At 35.3% G+C, this 23681-nt stretch overlaps 1 long non-coding RNA gene across 1 annotated transcript; it reads right to left on the reverse strand.

Moving 5' to 3' along the window:
• Nucleotides 1–16186: 16186 nt before the first annotated feature.
• Nucleotides 16187–23681, reverse strand: LOC107870310. The gene is made up of 3 exons (XR_001674091.2): nt 23514–23681; nt 22570–22647; nt 16187–18126 (listed from the first exon to the last, which is right to left on the reverse strand). It is a non-coding gene; the product is annotated as an uncharacterized LOC107870310 (long non-coding RNA).

Consider the following 23681-nt stretch of genomic DNA (forward strand, 5'->3'; position numbering starts at 1 on the left):
TGACCTTATGAGAACTCACCCCTAGTCCCAGATTATTTAATCAAGGTATTAGTACCCTAGTCCTTGATTAATCAATTAAGGTATTAGTCTAATATATGAGGTAGTAAGAATTGGTTTGGCTCAGAGTGATCGATCGCCGACTCTGGTCGGGAGGAACGCAGTACCATTTCATCATGCAATTGACAAAAGACTAAATTGAAGTTGTAGTTGACCCTATGATAACTCACATTCAATTAAGGTATTAGTCTAACATATGAACTCAATTAAATTATATATAAACAAATGTTCAACCTGTTGCAACAGGTGTCTTTTCTGTTGGATCAAATAGATTATGTAATCTGTTGCAACATATTACACGTCTGTTGTAAACTATCATACAGATTAAGCCATTTGTTGGGACAGATCACGAATCTGTTGTAAACTATCAAACAGATTAAGTTATCTATTGCAACAAATTACCCATCTATTGTAAATTATCAAATGGATTGAGTCATATGTTGCAATAGATTACCCATCTGTTGTAAATTAAATAGGCGCTGTCATCTATTATAGTTGACATTATGAGAACTCACCCCTAGTCTTAGATCAATCAATTAAGGTATTAGTCTAACATATGAGGTAGTAAGAATTGGTTCGGCTTAGAGTGATGGATCGCCGACTCTGGTCGGGAGGAACGCAATACCGTCTCATCATGCAATTGACAAAAGACTCAATTGAAGTTGTAGTTGATCCTATATTCAATTAGGGTATTAGTACCCTAGTCCTAGATTAATCAATTAAGGTATTAGACTAACATATGAGGTAGTAAGAATTGGTTCGACTTAGAGTTATCGATCGATGACTCTAGTCGGGAGAAATGCAGTACCGTCTCATCATGCAATTGTCAAAAGACTCAATTGAAGTTGTAGTTGACCTTATGAGAACTCACTCCTAGTCCTAGATTATTTAATCAAGGTATTAGTACCCTAGTCCTAGATTAATCAATTAAGGTATTAGTCTAATATATGAGGTAGTAAGAATCGGCTCGGCTCAGAGTGATCGATCGATGACTCTGGTCGGAGGAACGCAGTACCGTCTCATCATAAAATTGCCAAAAGACTCAATTAAAGTTGTATTTGACCCTATGAGAACTCACATTCAATTAAATTTTTAGTCTAACATATGAACTCAATTGAAATTATATATAAATAAATGTTCAACATGTTGCAATATATGTCTTTTATTTTGGATCAAATCAAATAGATTAGGTAATATGTTGCAACATATTACGCATCTGTTGTAAACTATCAAACAGATTACGTCATTTGTTGTGACAGATCATGAATCTGTTGTAAACTATCAAACAGATTAAGTCATCTGTTGCACTTAAATTTTTTTTGATCCTTTTTTTTGTAAAGCAATTTAGGTATTTCTTGTCTGAGATAAAATAGTTTAAATACTAAGGCGGTAAAAAATATTACTCGGTACAACTTTGATAACTCAAAAATCTCCTGAGTGAGTAGTCTTATCTGGTCTTTTCAATGTCACCGTCTCCTCGTGCCCCTCAAGAGTTATTAATGAATATTTAAAACCCCCCATATCTAGAACTCTCTCTCCTTCAGCCATAAAGTAGTCTAGACTAGACTCAACTCATAACTCTTCTTTATTCTTTATTCTCAATTATCTTTGTTGTTTCCTTTTTTCCTCTCTTTTTTCTCTTCTTTCGGATGAGAATCCTTTGGGATCTCGACCAATCAATATCTTTTCTTGACTGAACTAGATGTTCTGATCCGTTTGCTTTTTTGACATTACAGTTATGGTTCAAAGTTGCTCTTTTCATCTCGTCTTCTTCTTTGTATGTCATTTAAATTAGTTATTTACATCTATTTCTATCAATGATTTACCCATTACCAGTTTGCTATTTATTTAGAAAATTGAAGGAAAGGTGACTTTTAAGTCTTGAATGAACGAACCGTTGTTTTTATTAAAATATGCAAAAAAAGTCATCTGTTGGGAGAACTTAAAAAACCTTGTTATCAGTATAGTTTTTTATGTCTTTTATTTGGTACTTTGGTGGTGCTGTTGTTAGGGGTAGTAGTTATGTTGGAACATGTGATGTTTGTGTTATGGATGGTGTTGGAACATATGGTGTTGTTTTATTTGTTTTTTGTTGTTGATGCTGTTGGTGGTGGTGTTGCAACAGTTTCCTCAACTGTTGCAACTGATGAATCAGCTGTTGGAACAGACGGAGCAACTTTTTGAAGAAATCAAACCAGTAGCAAGGCTGATTTGATTTATTCCAAAAGATGGCCCATCTATTGCAACATGTCATCCATCCTTTGCAAACGATGCCTCATCGGTTGAACAAATGGGTAATCTATTACATCATATTGGTCATCTGTTGATTCACTCAATTTTGTGTTACCCTTTTGTAATGTTCTTTTTGTTCTTCTCTTGTTTGACATTAAATGTATTTCTCTTGTTTGCAGACAAAAGAAAGTGAAATTGGATCCACTTTCGCCTGGCCAGCATTAAAGGCTAGAGTAAAGATGGGTTTGGAGGAATAAGCTACTTGCAAATGGAACTACTTCATATGTGGGAGGTATGTATTACTGATCAACCTATCATGAAAACACACATCCAGTACAATCATTTTGTGAATGTTTGTTTTTTACCTATTAGACATTAATTTTTGAAACAAGAACCTGTGCGGGAAGAAGGAGGTTGAGAAGGTCATATATCATAGTAGTACTTGTTTAAGAGGATACACAGGGTCGGAAGGAAAGTATAGCAAAATTAGCTTATGAAATTGACATGAAAAATGAAAAAATTGGATGAGATGTGAATGTGAAAGTGTATTCAAAAATGAAAATCCATCAGTCGTTGAAGAAAAAGAAGAATGTTCAAGAGGAATTGACCCTGTGTATCCTCTTAAATAAGTACTAAGATGATATATGGCCTTCTCAACCTCCCTCTTCCCGCACAGGTTTTCTCCCAAACACCTTCTGTTGTATAATAGTCTCCTCCACCAATCCATCCATATAAATTTGGACCAGGGGAATTTTTATTGGTTCTATCGTTGTTTGCTGTATTGCGAGGCTTCGGAGGCCTTTCAAGAAGTCCATTGTGCCATTAAAACTGGTCCAATCACTATTGGATATTTACACTGCCGCCAAAAATTTAAACCCTTCTACAAACTTGACACAAAAACATGTGCATGAATTATGTCGTTAAATTGTAACGAGGTATCGACACCACCATCTTGAAACGCTTCGTCCTTATCAGTTCGCACCTATCAAACTAAACTGTACAATTCAGGATCTTGTTTGAAGGATCAGTGTCTAATCATCGATAAAAAACCGTATTCACAAAATCATTGCACTTTATGTGTCTTCACAGTAGCCTGATCAATAATATATATAACTCGCACGCATGAAAATGGGATCCATTGCACGCATCTTATTCTTCCTACCCCATCAGGGCATGTCAGTGTTGTTTATTCATCTACTCGAATATGATGACTATTAAAATAGAGGTGTGAAGAGTCATGACTTTCTATCTTAACACATTCAAAATAGCTGATAAATCGAGATCTCCATCTGTTGCAACTGATAAATCAGCTGTTAGAAGAAATCAAAACATCTCCTCCAAACATATGGTCCATCTGTCATAAAAGATAATCTATATGTTGCAACAGATGATAAATCTGTTGCGATAGACCTGACTTTTTTTTAATTAATCTGCACGCATGTGATTACTTCTTTCTAAAAATGTTTGTTTCAATTTAGTTTTCCTATTTATAAAATCAATAGAATTTTATTATATTCTTTCAAGATTACCCCTATTATTAAATGACTACATAAAGTATATTATTCACATTTATACTTTCTAATCATAATTAATAAGGCCAATTTGGTAAAACAATCACCTAATTTATATGTTATTAATTGGTGTGCCAAGCCCATGGGGCCCAACTAATACGTAATGGAGGGACTATTAAAAAGAGGTGAAGAATTTTTATCTCACACATTCAAAATAGCTAATGAATCGAATAATCCATAAATTGAAACTGAAACTAATGAATCAGCTGTCAGAAGATATCAAAACATCTCCTCCAATTTATACATACTGTTCATCTGTTGCAACAAATAAGACATCTGATGCAACTTATGTATTATCTGTTGCATGTACAAACCATCTATTGCAACAGATGGTAAATATGTTTTGACAGCCGTCTATTGCACATTTAATTCATCCATCTGTTGCAACAGATGCTAAATCTATTAAAAATACTAGACGATCTGTTGCAACAGCTCAATAATAACAGCTTTTATCGAGTCTCAAACTGCTATGAAAAGGTAAGAAGTAATTAGTGTAAAAGAAAAAGTCGCGACTTTTCACAGAAAATAAAATGCCACCAGTTTGAATGTAATTAATACAATGGAGCTGAACAGTCCTGACTTTTGGCCTGACACGTCCAGATTATATTATAGGTCCCTCAATCTTCATTCAACTCTATTTATTTCTTGCATTTTTTCCTTTTGTGTGACATCTTCAACCACTTCTCTTCAAAGAGCATATTCCTTTCTCGTTGAGGTAAGTTTTTTTTTGTGTAAATTTATCAGTTGGTCGTATACGTTGTATTACATTGTGAACATTTTTCTTTATATTTGTCAATTCATGCGTGTTCTAGATATGACTGATCCTTTTTCAGACATTGCTATTTTACGCGACACAATGCGAGAACTTCAAAGGCAGGTTAATGACCTGCAGAGCGAGTTGGTCGCTGTGAGAGCGATAGTGTTCAGAGAGATGCAGAGGATGATGAGAGCCCTGCTACTGCGAGTTGATTAGCCAGATGTCATTAATGATGATGATGATAATAATAATTAGAATGTATTTTTTATTTTAGCGTATATATTTTAATTTTTCTATGTTGGATCTATACCTAATGTATTTTATTTTTCATTTAATGAAAAATTTACTTTTAGTCAGACTTTGGCGATTTAATTCCTATTCAATTTTCATTTTGTTTTCTTCTAATCTAATACATGTTAACATGTCGACGGTTGAAGGCAATGTTGAATTCAGTAGCACTAGCAATTTTGGCTTTTGAGTTCTATCAATGGTTGGAACCGATTGGTCATCTGTTGGGTTTCAATAGATTATCCATCTGTTTCGATAGATTTTCATATGTTGGAGGAAAGCATTCCAGTTGTTTGTGCAACTGTTGAGAATAATTGTGGTCTGCTATATTATTTAAGTTCATGTTTTACCTCATTTTATTGATGCACAAGTTATTTAAAAAAAATATTTTATATATAATAAATGATAACATTAGGTTCACAACAATGAGTTAAATATATAAAAGTCCACAACAATCAAAGAAACAAACAACAACACAAGTTTCTGCAATTACAACGATCATGGTGGATTATGATTCGGGCATGTAGTTCTTTTGTGGCCAGCGCACTTACATATGGAGCACTTGTTTCTTCTTGATGAAAATGATTCTCCAACTCCATGCCTCCTTTTATATGGCTTTCTTCCCAGTTTGATAGTGCTCGGATCAATATATGGAGGAGGTATTAATCTCCCCATAAGCTCTACTGGAACAACCCAAGATTCTTCAGGAGGCACCGGAGTAATATGCCCACTATATTCCATTTCATATTTTTCCACCGAATAATATTGAGAGGAGTGCTCGTAAACTTCAGGTCCATATTTATGGCCGTATTGAGCTCAAATGGCTGCCATAGCATGTGGACAAGGTATTTTTTCCAAGTCAAAAACTCTACACGTACAAGATCTTATTTGAAGATCGATCGTGGCAGCATCACCATGACCGGTGATACAAAATTTGTAATCTGCTATTTTATGAGAGAATAAACTATTCCCCAAATTGATGTTCGTTGATATTTACTTTTCGATTTTGAGAACAAATCGGGTTCTTTTTTCTGGGCACTTGAACTGCACATGCCTTTCGTTAAAAAAATCGCTATATTTCTTGCTTATTTTTTCAAACATAGCCTTGATGGGAAATTCTCTTTCATCGCCAAATAATGAATTCACCGATTCAGCTATGTTTGATGTCATAATATTGTACCTATAGAAAAGAATCACTTAGTACGACATCAAACTAAACTTGTAAATCAAACAAGACATTAAATTCATAAGAATGTACCTATTTGCTGGACAGAATGTCCAGCTCCATCTCTCAAAACCGACACGTGCAAGAAATTCTTCTACCTTGGGATTCACATCCGCTATTTGATTGAAATGGTCTAAAAACTCCTCTCTACTATATGTTTTAGCTGCACCATAAAAAAGGGTGACGACCCTTTCATTGTGATAGTTGTTTCGAATGTTCTCTCCAAGATACCTAATGCAACAACCAAAGTAAGCTGAAGTGAAGAAAAGTGAACCCATCTTTGGAATGCTTGGATGCCTATCCGATTCAAAACACAACTCTTCGGTATCTTCGATGCAGCGTCGCAGTTGTTCAAAAATAATCCATAAGAGGCATCACATTCCTTGTCCGCTACATAAAAAACGTTAGGAAAGATGTGATTCTTTGCATCCTGTGCCACCGCCGCTAGTAGAACTCTATTATACCTGCTCCTCAAAAAGGTACCATCGACGGCTATGCCTTTTCTCAAATGTCAAAAACCTTGAACCCAAGCACCATAGGATACAAAAAAGTACTTGAACCTTCCGTTTTCATCCAGATGCAATGCCGTCTTATTTCTGGGATTTGTGGACTCAATCATGTAATGGTAAGCATCCAAGACTTCATACCCATGATCGAGTGTCCCCCGAACCAGGTCTTTGGCAATCCCCATGGCTGTATATACCTTCCAATAACTGACCAGGACACCCAAATCCGTAAGGAGTTGATTGGCCATAAGCCTTGTTGAAGGGTCTTTGCCATCGAGGAAACTACTCCTGAAATATTCACCGAGGACCTTTGCCGTAGCATAAGGATTTTGGCCCGAGATGTGCTCCTAACCACATGTGTGATGCTTTTCATGTTTATGAATGACGGATCTATCAGAACTTGCGTATTTCACCGCTCTCAACCACCACTTGGAGTTTGAATTAGCACATTTGAAGCAAAAGACACTGCTCGAATTAATCACCTTCTTTATTCTGAAATCTTTTTTCATGCAAGAAATAAACAAAGTGTTAGATAGTTCATTCTTGTCCTTGAATAACATTCCAATAAAAAAGTCGGTCCCATCGTCTTGAAGATTTCCAGATTGTGTAGATTGAGAAGAACTGCACATCGTATTGGTCGCATCAACGGGTGTAGGTGTTTGATCATCATCTGGAATATTCATATCTAGATCATCCAACCTATCATCAAAGAAGTCTTCTTTTTCTTCTTCTTCTTCTTCTTCTTCTACGTTCTGGTTCTCATTCTCTCTCATCTTTTCAACCATGTACACCCTTAACACCAGCCTGATTGAATCACTTAGATAAGAACGCAACCGAACCTGATCGGTTATCTTGAAAGGCAGTACCCTCTGATTTTCAAAGGAGCTGTGTATGTAGTTGATGGATAATTCTTTCGGTTGATAATTCAGTCCACAAAACCTGATGATTAAGTTCACAAAATCATTATATGAAACATCACTTTGGACTGTCATAGCTATCGTCTCTAGCATTTCATCCTCCTTCCAACGCCATACATATTGATTGCTCTTTTCAACCCAATGACCATGACAATCCACTCCTATTGTTATTAATCCCTCCATTAGTGGTACCTAAATAAAGTCATTTGTTAAAAAAAATTGATAGTGATTTCATAGTACCGTGAATGAATCCCAATAGATGTGTTATCTGTTGCAACAGTTAAGTGATGAGTCGCAACAGATTCTTACTTGTTGGGATTCATGTTACGGGTTTGAATATCTATTACAACAGATGAATCGCCTGTTGGAATTGATGTTATAACTAAATTACCTTTGAAGTTGATTCCAATAGATGAGTGACAGTTGCAACAGATAATTAACCTGTTGCGACAGATGACTTACCTGATGCAACAGGTTATTAATCTGTTGTAACCTATGTTGGAATCGTGTTCAGGTTCTGTTGCAACAGGTAACTAATTTGTTGCAACATATATGTCAAATATTGCAACAGATGAGCCATCTATTTAAACATAAATCCAACATATCAGTCTTCCTTTGAAACAGATGTCTCATCTGTCGTAACAGATGATTTATCTATTTAAACAAATGGATTTTATGTTGGATTCATGATTGGGTTCTATCCATTGTTGGAAAACAACAACACAATAGCAGTTACCCAGATGACAAATTCAACTAAAAATCATAATTTGACTTACCAACGTCTCCTATGAAGTAATGCCAAAGTAAAAAGTGATGTTAGAAATAAAATTTAACCTAAGAAATTGGTCAAATAGCAATAGTAGTGGTAACAACAACAACAAAAAATGGTCAACAAGAACAAGATGAAGATGATAATGAAGTAGAAGATGATGATAATGAAGCAGAAGATGATGAATGAAGCAGCAGCAATAATGAACAACAAAAATCGCTAAGAGAGAGAAATCAACAAAGGGTGAGAAGAGAGAGAAAGACGCCTTTTTTCCCACCGTTTTCCGTTATATAGGCTAACATTTGGATCAAAGTGTAAATTTAAAAACTTGTGGATTATTTTCAAACTTCCCCAACTTTCTTAATCCATAATAAAGTAATTGTCACCTCCACCTAATAATTAAGACTTGTGTCACCTACACCTCATTTTAAAACTCTTTTGTCACCTGTAGCCCAAACCCCCAAGTAACTTTATCAATATCAACCAAATGTCACAATAATATAGGATTGAGAAATTAATTTAATTACTATAAAAGATAAAATTATGACATAAAAGTAATTAATTAAAAAGATTAAAATTAAGTTAAAAAATTTTGTGAGGACTATCAAAGCAGATTGTCTCTAATATATAATAGTAATTATTAGGAGGAATGGTGAGGTCACACTGAATAGGGCCTTTCCTATTTTCGAGCTTCACTTTCTTTCGCTGGTTTGTTATTGAGGATTTTAAAGAGGCAGGAGTAGAGGTATTTGTTAGGGCTAAATTTCCTAGGGTTCTCACCGCCGCCGTCGACAAGTCCCTTGAAGTCATAGTTTTCAAAAACTTACCTTTGCCATTTAGATTCTCAGTCGTTATTATTCCCAAATTTCTATGGATAGTAGGCCGACGTCGCGATCTTGATTTGAATTGCACTATCTTCCATTCCAAATCTATTTCTAGAATAGTGTTTGTCTTCTCCGTTGGGCTCTCCTGGAGGCCTAACTTCTGAGTTGGTGGGTAATGGGGGCACATTCTTGTTTAATGACCAAATCTTCGGCGGTTGATCCATCAGAACTTGAACGCACAATTTTGCGTACCTTTCCTTAAATGTTCTCTGCCATTTGTGCGAATAATATTCTAATTGATAGACATCGCTTGTGGAGTAATTTACAGAAAGTTGAAGACACTAATAATGGGCCTTGGATCATAGGTGGTGATTTTAACGAGGTCCTATTTAATTCGGAAAATTTTGGTGGGAATACGCCGAACATGGGAAGAACTAATAGATTTATGGATTGTTTGAACTACTGCAAAAAGATAGACCCTGGCTATTCAAGCAGTAAGTATACATGTAGTAATAAAAGAAAAAGGGGTAATACTATTCTGGAACGTTTAGATAGAGTTGTTTGTAACTATAAATGACTCCACCCTTTTCTCGAAGAGACCACAGTCTACCTTTTGAGGGTCCAATCGGATCATAGCCCGCTTCTTCTAAAACTAAACCCTACTTGGCGCATTCAGAATAAACCTTTTCGACTTGAAAATATTTAGACATTGCACCCCAAATTTCAGAAATCGTGTTGGTGGCATGGGAAGCCTCGAATAATGTCTTTATACCCACCTTAGAACTCTTTACTAAAAATGTCCTATTATGGAATAAGCATGTCTTTGGCAATATTCCCTTGTTATATAAGAGGGAGTTGGGCCAAGCACAGGCCTCCTCATCGACATGTCTGTGTCACTACATAAGGGGCATTTTGGTCATTTCGTTGGTTATCTGGGTAATCTTGCTTTACATATGATGCGTGCACTGCTACTTTTGTTGCCTTTCTCTCTTCACCTTCGTTTCTTTATTCATTGCTTATCTGAATAGATTTCGATTGGAATTACACAGGTCGGTACTGATTTTTTAGTCGCATAGTCATTGTTTTCTGTGGGATTTTCTCAGCTACAGTTGTAACAATTTTTTCCTCCACCTTCTCATTCTTTATATTTTTCCCTTGATTTGTGTTTCCTTGTACATCAGCTTACATGTTTCATAGCAGTTATAGTTTTTAGCCGGAAAGTTTATTTGTTTTGAAGGTGTTTGACAAAATTCTTCATTGAGTCAGGCTTTCTATAGAAACATATTTGATAAGAGTTACAATTTCTACACAAAAAATTTATTTGTTTTGAAGGTGTTTGAGAAAATTCTTCAATTAGCACAGAATTTCCAGTATTGTTACTGCTGCAGTTATTGTTGTGTGACGATTTAGGTGTCTAGAGTTGCCTGTACCTTGGCGAACCAACCCAGAAGGCCTTATTTGTATAGCAACTGTGGTTCTAAAAAAAGGGTTAAATAATCTGTCAGCTTAATGCATATGTCCACCAAATTAATACTATGTAATTTTGACCTTGTAGAAACAAATGGACTATTAGGTGTTTTCTGTGAAAAAATTGTGTTATTTAGATGTTTATATTGTTTTCGTGCCTGAATGTTTTAGTTTTCGATTTCACCACTTGAGTGTTTTCGTATTCGATTTCATCGCTTGAGTGTTTTCGTATTAAACAAACATTTCTGCTGTAATTGCCACCGAATTTTAATGTTTGTACTCTACCTTACAGTGTCTTTGGTAAAGAAATTCCCAACCTCAGAAGTTTCTGACTCGATAGTCTCTGTGAGTTCTCCTCGGTGATGACTTTTACTGTTTCGTTGACTACATATAGTTGTTTTGGATTCCTTACTTATGGAAGTTGGTTACTTTATTATCCGTTATTTGGACTCTCAGCATAAGTTTATTATATGTATACATTTAAATGCTTGTTTCGAATCGAGAGTAATAGGCCCAGCCACTGAGTTGGATCATATCTCACCCTAAATCTGCCTCTAATTACTCCCTTCCAGCCTTCTTGAAACTTTAAAAAGTTTCTATCCTATATTTTGATTTGTTCGCTGCTAATGCAAAAGAGAATCTTGGCTGTCTGGTTTCTTATGAAATAATGCAAAGGTGCAATCTTACTTAAATCTTTAGGGAATCATTTCCTTCTTCAAATGAATTTACTCTATGGAGTTTGATTGCATGTCACATAATACAACACTTTTAGACCTTGTTGTTATAGAGTACCTTAATTTTATCTTTATAGATAAATATTATTTTGTTATGAAACATGCTTAAATATAGATTAATGCATATAAGAAATTCTTGAGTTATTCATGATTAAGAAATATGTGTTACTGTTCTAAATGAATTTGCTTAGACTTATGATGGAAACATTGTGTTTTACTATATTAAATATTAAAATAATAAAAGTAGGCCAGACCTTAATGGCTTTATATGTTGTTGTTGTCTGATTATGATGGCTTCCAAGGTTTAAAACAAGAAGAAAAATAATGTACAGTTTCCCTTTATTATTATCATATGTCTTTTGTCTAACAATACATTGACCTCATTGATTGGTTCCAGGTCGAATGTGAGTACCTCTCTCTGTATAACAACTATGGAATTGGTCTTCCCACATGGAGTCCTCTCGCTTCAGACGTTCTAATTGAAAATTTTAGTGCAAGAAATACTCCACTAGACAATCAATTTGCATTGGAAAATTACAAGGTAAAACCCTAAATTCAAAGGAATTGAGAGCGTTGAAGATCGCAAAGAAGAAGGAAGGAAAGGGAGGAAAATCCTTATATGAAGGCTATGCAATTCATAAGCCAGGTGCTCATGTTTGAAGAGCACATAATAAGAAACTTCCTTAGTAGTTAGAGAGAAATATCAATGCTAAGTTCTCTTATGTTGCTGAGCTTGGAAAAATTAGGGAGGAGCTTGAGGAAATTGGTAAGTTCTTCATCCATGAGATACCAGATTAGATATATGCAGATACTGATTTTTATGTGTCTTTTTTAATGCGGGTTCCAATTTGAATTTATTATTTGATCTATATTTTCATTAAAAAAGAAGTTCTTTTCTTTCTAAATCTGATCAACATGAACTAAGCCACATCAATTTCTCTTGACTTGTTCGTTATTTGTTCTGCCAACTAGAGTGTATTCCTGCATCATACTGTCATTTTCTTATAAAATCACATATTTAAGTTGATTAAATAGATAAAAAGTTACAGAATTTTCCACTGATATTCCAGTGTTAGCAGGTTCAAGCTTCTTTATATATATATATATATATATAGAGAGAGAGAGAGAGAGAAAGAGAGATGATAGTAGATAGATAGATTCTCCTGCTTTAGTAAATTTTCTTGTCGATATTTCTCTGGTTATTTTCATTTACTTGCATTTCACTTTTCTGTGTGTGTTAACATAATCACATGAAAGAGTATTACTCCTCCTGACTAAATATAAATAGTATGTTTGGTATCTACTTCTGTAACTTTAATTGAAAGAACTTCCTTATCTGTCTGTCTCTCTCCCCTCAAAGTTCTTGATTACTTATTCTTGTTGTCAGAGATGATCTCATCGAATCATCATTTATCAAAACCACTATGTTGTATACCCTGTAAATGGTCATCACAAATAACGTGTAATTATTGTGTTATGGGTTGCTTCAGCTGCGGGTCTGTCACAAACAAATTCTCTATCTCCACAACATACTGGTAAGCTCTGCGTACACTCTTTCCTCTAGAGACCTCACTTGTGGGATTACTCTAAGTATATTGTTGTTGTTGTACACACACAATTTGTTGCAGGAGTCCATCGCACTAAGTTTTGACATTAACTTAGCTGCTGTATTAATAGAAGAACCTGCGTAGTTATCCTGCATGCTCTAATATGGACTGTAGCTTATTCCAGCTTCATTATTATATAGTTTTGACAATGCAGAATGTTTCCTTGGTTGTAGCTACAACATTATGACGACGTTTAGATGTAATGAGTATCTCCTGTCTATAAATCTTAAACAAATATTTATCTAATCTTTTCTTCATTGTTCAAAAGTGTTGCTTTCTTGATACCTATTCTTTAAAAACATATTGTGTAGAAAGTCTCAAACTCCACTTCAATTTTTTGGAAGAACGACGTTATAGGTATATCATATCTTACTACAAGAGCACTCATCAATGCAAAAGCATCTGCTTCCTGAATTATGTTGGGTTTGCCTACAACCTCTTCTTACTTTACTGCAGAAATCTTAGCAAAGGAAAAAAAATTATTCATGTCCTGTTAATAACTTACTTGGAAGCAGATGTTGATATAAGATAGAGATATTGATGCAAGATATTGTCTTCCAGGATACGTTAACAAAGAGTACAAAGATCAGTGAGCAGCAAAAACTGCAGCGCAGGTGGTACAAAAGAACGTAGTAGGAAATACAGAGCAAAGCGCGGAAAGGGAAATAAATTAATTAGCTTTAATGATGTGAAGTCTGCACTTGAATTTTAGTTACTTTCTTTGAAGTCTTTTGTAAGCGTAACTTCATCTCTAAATTTCACATTGCCTCTATCAATACAATTAGTGATACATTCAAGTTTCACTACCAACTCATTGGGTCCGTGCACAGCACGGGTAATCTCCCACTAGTTATGTCTTATAAGAGGGAATGAGGGGGAGAAGCAGGCAAGTCTCCGTCAACATACCTGCTTCTCCTTCCTGCTTCATAATGCTTCCTTTATAATTTTATTATGTCATCTCTAATTAATTATTATAAGTTATTTATGTATTAGAAAATAAATAATATTTAATAAAAAAGTAAAATAGATATTTATGACATGACTGCTTCAACTGTTTCACTCATAATTTGACTGTATCACCCATAGTTAATTATTATAAGTCATCTAAATATTAAAAAATTATTATAAAGTCATCGAAATATTAAAAAATTAATAATATTTAATATTAAATTTACTTGACGTTTTATATGAGACCCATTTAATTTATTTTTGCAAGTATTTTTGTATAGTAATTTTGTTGTATCATTTCTAATTAGGCATGTCTGTTCGTTATTTTAATCATGATTTTACTATGCCACTCCTAATTAATTATTATAACCATTTAAGCATTATATCAATTAATAATATTTGATAAAAAAGATACAAAATGATAAGTTAATCAAAAAAAAATTCACAAGTATCTTTTATATTAATTTTGTTGTATCACTTCTAATTTGTTCTTGTGAGTCATTAAGACATGACTGCTTCACTATTTCAATTGTAACTTCATCATATCACCCATAATTAATTATTATGTTCATCTAAGCATTATGACACTTAAATTGGAATAGAAGAAAAAATATTATATATCACAATAATTTAAAAGTTAAATTATTTAAAAAATGTAATTGATCTATCAATGCCACAAAAATTTAAACTACTAGAGCAATATATATTATTTGAAAATTATAGAAAAAGTATTATAAATTACAATAATTAACAGCTTAAAATATCTAAAAAAAATTATTATATATTTTAAAATATTATAAATCAAAATAATTAAAATAAATTTTAAAAAAATATTTGTTGGGTCCGTGCCTTGCAGGGGCTATTGGTAACTAGTTTTTGCAAAAAAGAGAAGGTTACTAGCGCGCCTAGAGAGCCTTCAGAGATCCCCTCACTACCCAACTAGAGTGTCCTTCAGACTCTAGAAGAAATCCTCCAAATGGACTACCAACATATTTAATTATGGAGGAGGATTTCTGGAAATTAAAATCCATAAGTTTATGGTTAAACAACGGCGATGCAAACACTAAGTTTTTCCATATGTCTACTCTATAAAGGAGGAGAAGGAACCGTATTACTAGCTTAAGAGATCACGTAGGTAATTGGTTAAGCGAAGACCATCTTACCCAGGACGACATTGTAGATTTCTACGAAGCCCTCTATTCAACTGACCTCAATACCTTTATCTTGTCATATGCTACAGCTACCTCTTGTGTTATTCCTCCGGATAGGATTGGAGCTCTTGTAACCCCTTTACTTCGTAAAGAGGTAGTTCATGTTGTCTATTCTTTTAAACCTTTCAAAGCGCTGAGTCCAGATGGCATACATCCTTTCTTCTACCAGAAACACCTGCATTTAGTAGGAGATTCTGTGTTTAATTTTTGTGAACAAGTGTTCTCAAATTACCGCATCCCGGACAAAATAAATCTGACTTACTTGTGTTTAATTCCTAAAATATCCGGGGTTTCTACTACCTCGCAGTTCCGACCTATAAGTCTTTGCAACATCATTTATAAAATTATTACTAAAATAATTATGAATAGGATCAAGCCTTTATTGCCTCTAACAATAGGCCCGATTCAAGCTAGTTTTCTAAAAAAATAGATGGACAGCTGATAATGCAATAGTAGTGCAAGAAATCCTCTACTATTTCAAGCATACTAAAGGAAGAGATTTTCATGTTCTCATCAAGATAGATCTAGAAAAAACTTTGGACCAATTAGAGTGGTCCTTCATACGGGAAACACTCCTCTATTTAGATTTCCTCATAACCTTGTCAACTTGATCATGTCTTGCATTACCACGTCTGCAATCTCTATTCTTCTAAATGGGAACGCCTTGCTTGTTTTCTACCCAACAAGAGGAATCTGACAAGGCGATCCTTTGTCACCGTACATTTTTGTCATGTGCATGAAAAGGTAGTCAAGAGCTATAGACGAACTGATACACTACAAACTTGAAAAGTACCAAAATCAGCCAACAACAAACTAGTTTTAACAACACAACCCGAGAACAAGTGGAAACAAGCACCAAAATATGAAGAACACAAGATTAACAAGTTGACAAAGATGTAACAACATGAAAATAGTGGCTACATGAGGTGAACAACAAGATAACAATAAAAATAACCAATGATTTCAACAACACAATAAATAACAACAAAAGATTACACCAAACAAAGGGATAGAAAGATAGACTACATGAAGGCATAATCTTAAGAACGCAAGAGCATATTCACTCTTGGACCTTTAACTCTACACACTACAATTCACCTATATTACGTGGCACAAGAGGGACCTCGATCTCTCAAGCATCCAATGTTTCCAAGCTTGAATCCAACACGAGTAATTCCACCCTCAAGTTGAAATCCCTAGTTACAATGTTCGACTATAGGGGCATTTCTCACAAGAGAGAAATGTCTAAGTGTCTACAACTTTCAATATTCATCAAAAACTAATTAGTAAATGACCTAACATATTCTATTTATAGTAGGTTACAAAAATAGTGTGAAATGTCCAAAAGACCCTTTAGTCAAATGCTTCACTTTAGGCTCTCTTGGAGGGTAGAATGTGGACTATTTTAGAGCCTATTTAGGCCCTCCTTTGCACTTCATTTGCACACTCCAAGTTTCGGGTTCAATACATCTCATTTATGCCCACCTTCGTGGTCGTACTCATATTATCCTCCCCTTCTTGAAAAGAATTCGACCTCGAATCCATACCTTGCAAAATCAAAAAGGAAACAAACAAGCACACATCCTCATGGCATGAGGGTTAGAGTTAGCAAAATAAATAATTAGCATTATCATGCCATGGTGGTACACAATTGAAGTACAACTAAAGATCCTTTGTTTTAATTATGAAAAGCCTTTGTACAATATCACAAATAAAAGGGCTCGGATAAACATCAAGAAATAAGGAACAAAAATTGAAACAATGCCTCTCATACAATGTATATCCAACAATACCATGAATATCATCATATGCATATAGGTAGTGAAGATAGGCACCAAAGACACAATTCTCATCCAAGATGTACTTACAAGTAGGAACACACAAAGAGGGAAAGGGACATTGCAAGCACGTAGGAGCTCTCTTTTTCCAACCACTTCCCGAGGGAAGGCATTCCATCAAGGGAGTCATACCAATAGGGAAAATAGGGAAACTACCATGCAACAATCTAATTCAAGACAAGTAGTTTGCCTAAGAACTCGGTTTCCCTCTACAAATGATGTTAAGCATGCTCCCAGAGTCCCACAAGATACTTCAATTTGTCCAACTCCATGAAGGTGACAAGAATCCTTTAATATCCTTGGACCCTTCCACAAACAAGAATACAACTTGGCATCCTCAAGTTGTGGTTCACATAACTTAAGTACAAGTGTGTCAAACATAGATGCATCGATATGAGCAACATCCCAAAGAATCAATGACACATTTGCCCTAGGGTCCTCGAGTAGACACAAACCACCATTAACATCAAAGGGATCACAATTCAAGTTACCATATTTGTCAAGCACATGATTAACTCTATGAGCCAAGCAAACATTAGAATCTTTACAACAACATAGGATCACGGGTTTACTTCCTTTACCTTGCCCGACATCTTCAATTTCTTCACTCACTTAAGATTCATTAATCACATCATACATATTCTCAAGTGGTGGGCAAGTTTTACACATAAGTTGGTCAACACAAATTTCACACGACGATGTACTTTCATTTAACACAACAGCTTTAACACTAGGTGGACACAAATTGATCTTACCAGAAGAGTCACTTCGGTCATCTATTGGATCAACTAGTGTATCAACTCGCACAATACGTACATTATCCGCAAGTGGTAAGACATTAATATACTTATATATAGGTGAGCTACTACTCACACTCAACGGATTATTAGTCACACGTTCATCATTCACATGCACCAAAGTGTAAGAGTTAGCTATTTTACCTTGACGTTCATGAGTATGTTCATCTTAAACTCGGTGTGAAAGTCCTTCACAAGTTTGGGAAGCAACTTTCTTCGGGAAGCTCTCACCGCAAAGTGTTTGGACCTTAGGTTTTGGATTTGTTGGGATAAGTATGGATACCAATTGGTGTAGCCTTTCAACGTGCCATTTCATGTCTTCAATATTATGGGTGATGCGGTCAAACGTGGCATTGAGATTAGTGGCAGCCATGGTACCTAAAGAAAAGATAATAACGAACAATAAAACAAACAAACTTGTTAGCTGAAAAATGCCTCACCACACTCTCACTCTCGAGTTTTACCTCACACTTGGTTTCATAAGTGTTGAAAGCAGGCTTGTACTTCGTGAGTGATTAAGGTCGAGTTTACTCTTGTCCGGAATAGATTTTTATTTGAACTCAAACGAAATCTTGCAGGCAGGACTTGAGTCAAGTACTAACAATGAATTCACAAAAGATAAAAGTACACAAAGAACGTTAACACGAACAAACGGACAAAAAACTAACTTACAATCTTGTAGGATTTTACTAGCTTGTCAATTAGTGTTCGGACCAATCAAATGAAACTACGGAACAATAGAAAGAAACTAAGAAAATCTAAAATTTGAGCCTAAATTTTTGTGTAAACAGTAACAATGATGATGTGGCAACACGTAATTGGTTGCGGTTTCTAACAATTTTTTCTTGGTCCAATTTCAAGTCTTGGTCAATTTACAACTTTGAAATTGTGGAATTTGGTTAATGGAGGGAAATACAAGTCTTGGAGCCCCTTTGAAATTCAAACCCAAAAAGTATTGACTTGACTTGTACTTTTCCTCAAAACATGGGTCCTTGTTTTATGCAAAGTGGTTAAGATGTGATTGACTAGTTGGTGAGTGATGGTAAGTCTTTCAAGACTAACAAAGTTCTCACACCTTTTTCTTCACCTTTTTGGATCTAACTTTCACTTTATTTTAACAAGGTATGAAGGTTGGGAAGAACATCAAGAAAACTTCAACAATCACCAAGAAAATTCAACAACAATCCCCAAGATCCACACCACCACCACACGACAAACTCTAATCCACAACAACAATAGCTTCAACACACGACTAAGACTACTACAACCTCAACAAAATGTTCTTGGTCCACCAATTATCAAAAACACCACATGGCCAACCTTAGGACAACAATGTTCAACAACACATAGCCAAGGTGTATCCGCAACAACAAGACTAACAACAATTGACCACACTTTGGTTCACAACAACAACATCAATAATTCAAGCCCAAATCTAGATATAGATTTAAAGTGCTAGTGAACAAGAATACCAACACTTAGAAACAACTAAACAAACAAAATACTATCAAATCTAGGTACAAAATAAGTTTTTGGCCAAGACAACAATAAGATCCAGATTCGGCCAAGAACACAAAAACACTTCACTTTTTTTTCCAAGGGAGCTAGCCCAAGATTTGATCTTGTAGGAATAAGATAAAGCCATGCTCTGATACCAAATGATACACTACAAACTTGGAAAGTACCAAAATCAGCCAACAACAAACTAGTTTTAACAACACAACCCGAGAACAAGTGGAAACAAGCCTCAAAACGTGAAGAACACAAGATTAACAGTTGACAAAAATGTAACAACACGAAAATAGTTGCTACACGAGATGAACAACAAGATAACAATAACAATAACCAATGATTTAAACGACACAAGAAACAACAACAAAATATTACACTAAACAAAGGGATAGAAAGATAGACTACATGAAGGCATAATCATAAGAACCCAAGAGCATATTCCACTGTTGGACCCTTAACTCTAAACACTACAATTCATCTATCTCTTACGTGGAATAAGAGGGACCTCGATCTCCTAAGCATCCAACATTTCCAAGCTTGAATCCAACACGAGTGATTCCATACTCAAGTTGAAATCCCTAGTTACAATGTTTGCCCATAGGGGCCTTTCTCACAAGAGAGAAATGTCTAAGTGTCTACAACTTTCAATATTCATCAAAAACTAAGTAGTAAATGACCTAACATATTCTATTTATAGTAGGTTACAAAAATAGTGTGAAATGTCCAAAATACCTCTTAGTCAAATGCTTCACTTTAGGCGCCCTTGGAGTGTAGAATGTGGACTGTTTTGGAGCCTATTTAGGCCCTTCTTTGCACTTCATTTGCACACTTCAAGTCTCTGGTTCAATATATCTCACATATGCCTACCTTCGTGATCGTACTTGTATCACGAACAGGTAAGAATTGGATTGTGGTCACCTACCATAATTTCTCCAAAGGGACCCTTAATATCCCATCTCTTTTTTGCGGATGATATTATCCTTTGTAGTAAAATAAAAGATCAATCCTTTAGTAATATAGTGCAGACTCTAGCTAGGTTTAATGCGTCTTCGGGCCAAAAAGTTAATAATGCTAAATCTAGGCTTTTTTTCTCAGCTAATACTCTCGTCATAGCTAAACACCAGGTCTGTTCTACTTTTGGGATCACAGAAGGGACCAATTTGGGCAGTTATTTAGGATTCCCAATCACTAATTCCAAGCTTACTATGGGGGACTATCAATTCTTGTTAGATAACTTTAAGCGACGGCTTACGGGTTGGAAAAGCAAATTTCTGAGCACTTCGGGTCGTCTGACCCTCATTAATTCTGTACTTAATACGCTTTCTAATCACAGAATGCAAATGAACAAGTTACCTACTCAAGTTATTAGAAGAATGGAGAAATATGAAAAAGACTTCCTTGGGGAAAGGAGAAATATGAAAAAGACTTCCTTGGGGAAACAACCGAATCGTGTAAGCAAATTATCTAGTTAAATGGTCCAACATTACTAAGCCCAAGAAAGATGGAGGATTGGGCATCCAGAGTCTAAAGACTAAGAATCATACTCTCCTGGCCTCAACAGCGTGGATATTATTTCATGCACAGAGTTTAATTTGGGCTACTCTTCTGAGGAATAAATACCTCAGGCTTTTCCCCACCCCAACTTTCACTTCGACAGTATAGAAAAACCTCATGTTGGGATGGAAATGTTGTCAAAAGGGGATTATTTGGCAACCGGCGAACGAGAGGTAAATTAATTTCTAGAATCAACTGTGGATAAAACCTGGTACCACCCTAAGATCCATAATTCATGGACCTCTAACTCATTCGGAGGAATTTAAGCATATCTCTGACCATAGAGCTAATGACTCTTGGAATTTGTCAAGTATTCCTTTTATTTTTCCCCAAGCTGCGGTCAGCCAAATACTAGCAGTGCACTTCCCTATTTTTCCTAACACCTATGACTGTATTAAATGAGGTCTCACCCCAACGTGCAAATTCATGGTCTAATCTTGTTACAACCAACTGAACCCTAGACAAGAAGGCTCCTTGTTACAACAGATTATAAATGGATATAGAAATTACACATCACTCCTAAGATTAAATACTTCTTGTGGTTATTAAAGTTGAATAGGCTACCGACAACTTCATACTTACACTATATCTCTTGTATTCAATCACCCACTTGCAAGCTTCGCTGCCAAGGAGTGCCTGAAACTATACCCCACCTGTTTTCCTCATGCACGGGCCTCATGGACTTCTGGGAAAATATTATCATAAAGACAGGCGCTAGGACTTCCCTAGTTTTACCCTCTCGTGACTCTAATGATGCCCTCATATCCGGATAAGATACAACTCCCACCAATGCACAACCCCCCCTAATCTACCTATGAATGTCCTACTTCCTTACGGTTTATGGGTCATTAGGACTCACCGCAATAAATGTTTATTTGAAGGTCAAACTGGGGCACCGTCATCAAGCCTTGCTATAAAGTCCATTATCAAGTTCTGTTATCTAGCGGCGAGCTCAAGGATTGCAAATATTCCTATTACTCTTTATGTCAAATGGAACCCGCCAAAAATTAACTATCTAATGCTAAACCTAACATTACTCTCGAAACCTAACATTGGGGGACTGGGCCGGGTCTTCTGTAATTGCAAGGGGAGTGGGTAATGGGTTTCACCGCTTATGCAACTACGCAGGATATATTTCATCTTGAAAGTCTAGCCCTTTTTGCAGGCTTGCACCTTGTTATCAAGCACAACCTCAAACCTTTGGAAATTAATGTGGACGCTAAATAACTCAGTCATGTGCTATCAGACGTAGACAAATCTACTGACAACTCTACACTTTTGCTAAATTGCAGGTACCTGCTCCTACAGTTGGGTAGTCCAGTGGTCACCTATGTCTACGGAGAAAATAGAACAGGCTAGCTGACGGCCTAGAGAAGAAATCCATCTCTACCGCATTACCATCCAGCTTATCTACCAGTACTTTAGTCACGACTACTACTACTACTTTTTGGATGCCTCCTCAGGACTTGATGACTTTTTTCGAAAGCTGATAAGAGAGAAGACTATGCTACTATAAGTGTCAACTCTGTTGGGGTTTTGCCACCTTGTACTTATGTAAATAGTTCTAATAGTTTAGGTTTAGACTCTACTGGATGGTCTGTAAATATTGCACCTAGTGCAGATACTATGGTGGCTATGCTACTAAATGTCTCTCTGTAGTTTTTGTTATGATGCTAATATAATATTACTATCCTTATTACCAAAAAAGGGTAAAATAATGATGTGGCTGCAGCAATAAAAGAAAGCTAAAGCAACCTTATGTATGGTAGGAGCTTTAGTGCATCGGACTGCCCTTTTTATTGTGTCTCTGCCTCCAACGATCTATCCAACAACCTAACAAAATAAAATGCATTGATCAAGATGTCAAGAAGGGCAACAACTCTAAGGAGGAAGCAATAGAATTCTAGTCACCAAGAACCCATCCGTCACCATTTTCAAAGATTCTGAGCAATATAGCTGAAAATAAAAAAAAATTATATTCCAAAAATTCATAAGGTACCAAAATAAACACCAAATCAGCAGAAGCCACTTCGATTCTTTTTGTCCAAGTGTCTTTTTTTGTCCAAATTACTTTTATTTTTGTCTTACGTACTTTCTTTTTTATGTGTGAGTTTCGAAAATATCCCCATTACTTTACCTACCAAATAAAAGGCCTGCTCAAGAAGACCATTTGATTCTCCAAAAAGGATCAATGTTTGGTTGCTAAATATAAAATTCATTCCTAATTGTATTCAGCAAAATATTATCAAATAATCATGCTATTATCTAAGAATTAGTAGCAATTATTTTCTTTGCAAGCTCTCATATGTTGAACCAGTAACTATAAAGTCATAGAGCATGAAGTAACAATTGGATAAATATTACGACAAAGAGCATGAATAGCACATTAAAAACAAAAGATCCACATAATGAAGTAGGAGCAGCAAAATTCTATGAACAAGGCAAGAACAAATTTCAATGGAAAAAAAGATTAAAAAACACTTGTATTTCTGAACTGAAACAAACAATTCCAATAACGATCAGCAAAATAAAATTCCTAAAATAATCCAAACCCTAAACCAATCAAAGCAAAAAAAAAAAAAGCAATAAAAAAACTAAAAAGGGCAAAAACAAAAAATTAAATTAATAAATAGTGAAAAGAACATATCAGAAAAAGATCGAAGTGCTGAAGCAGAGAGAATTAAAGTTTTTGTATTTACTCTGTGTGTTGTTCTATTAGGTATTCTTTTGTCAAAATTATATCAGCTTATCTTCTGTCTTTAAATTTCCCGATTATAATTTTTGAATTCTCACAATTAACCAATACATAGAAATCAACAATAAGGAGCAAGAAAAAAAAGAACCGGATGGGTTGGTCTTCATTTGAT

This window comes from Capsicum annuum, chromosome 5 (assembly GCF_002878395.1).
Source record: "Capsicum annuum cultivar UCD-10X-F1 chromosome 5, UCD10Xv1.1, whole genome shotgun sequence".
NCBI lineage: Eukaryota > Viridiplantae > Streptophyta > Magnoliopsida > Solanales > Solanaceae > Capsicum > Capsicum annuum.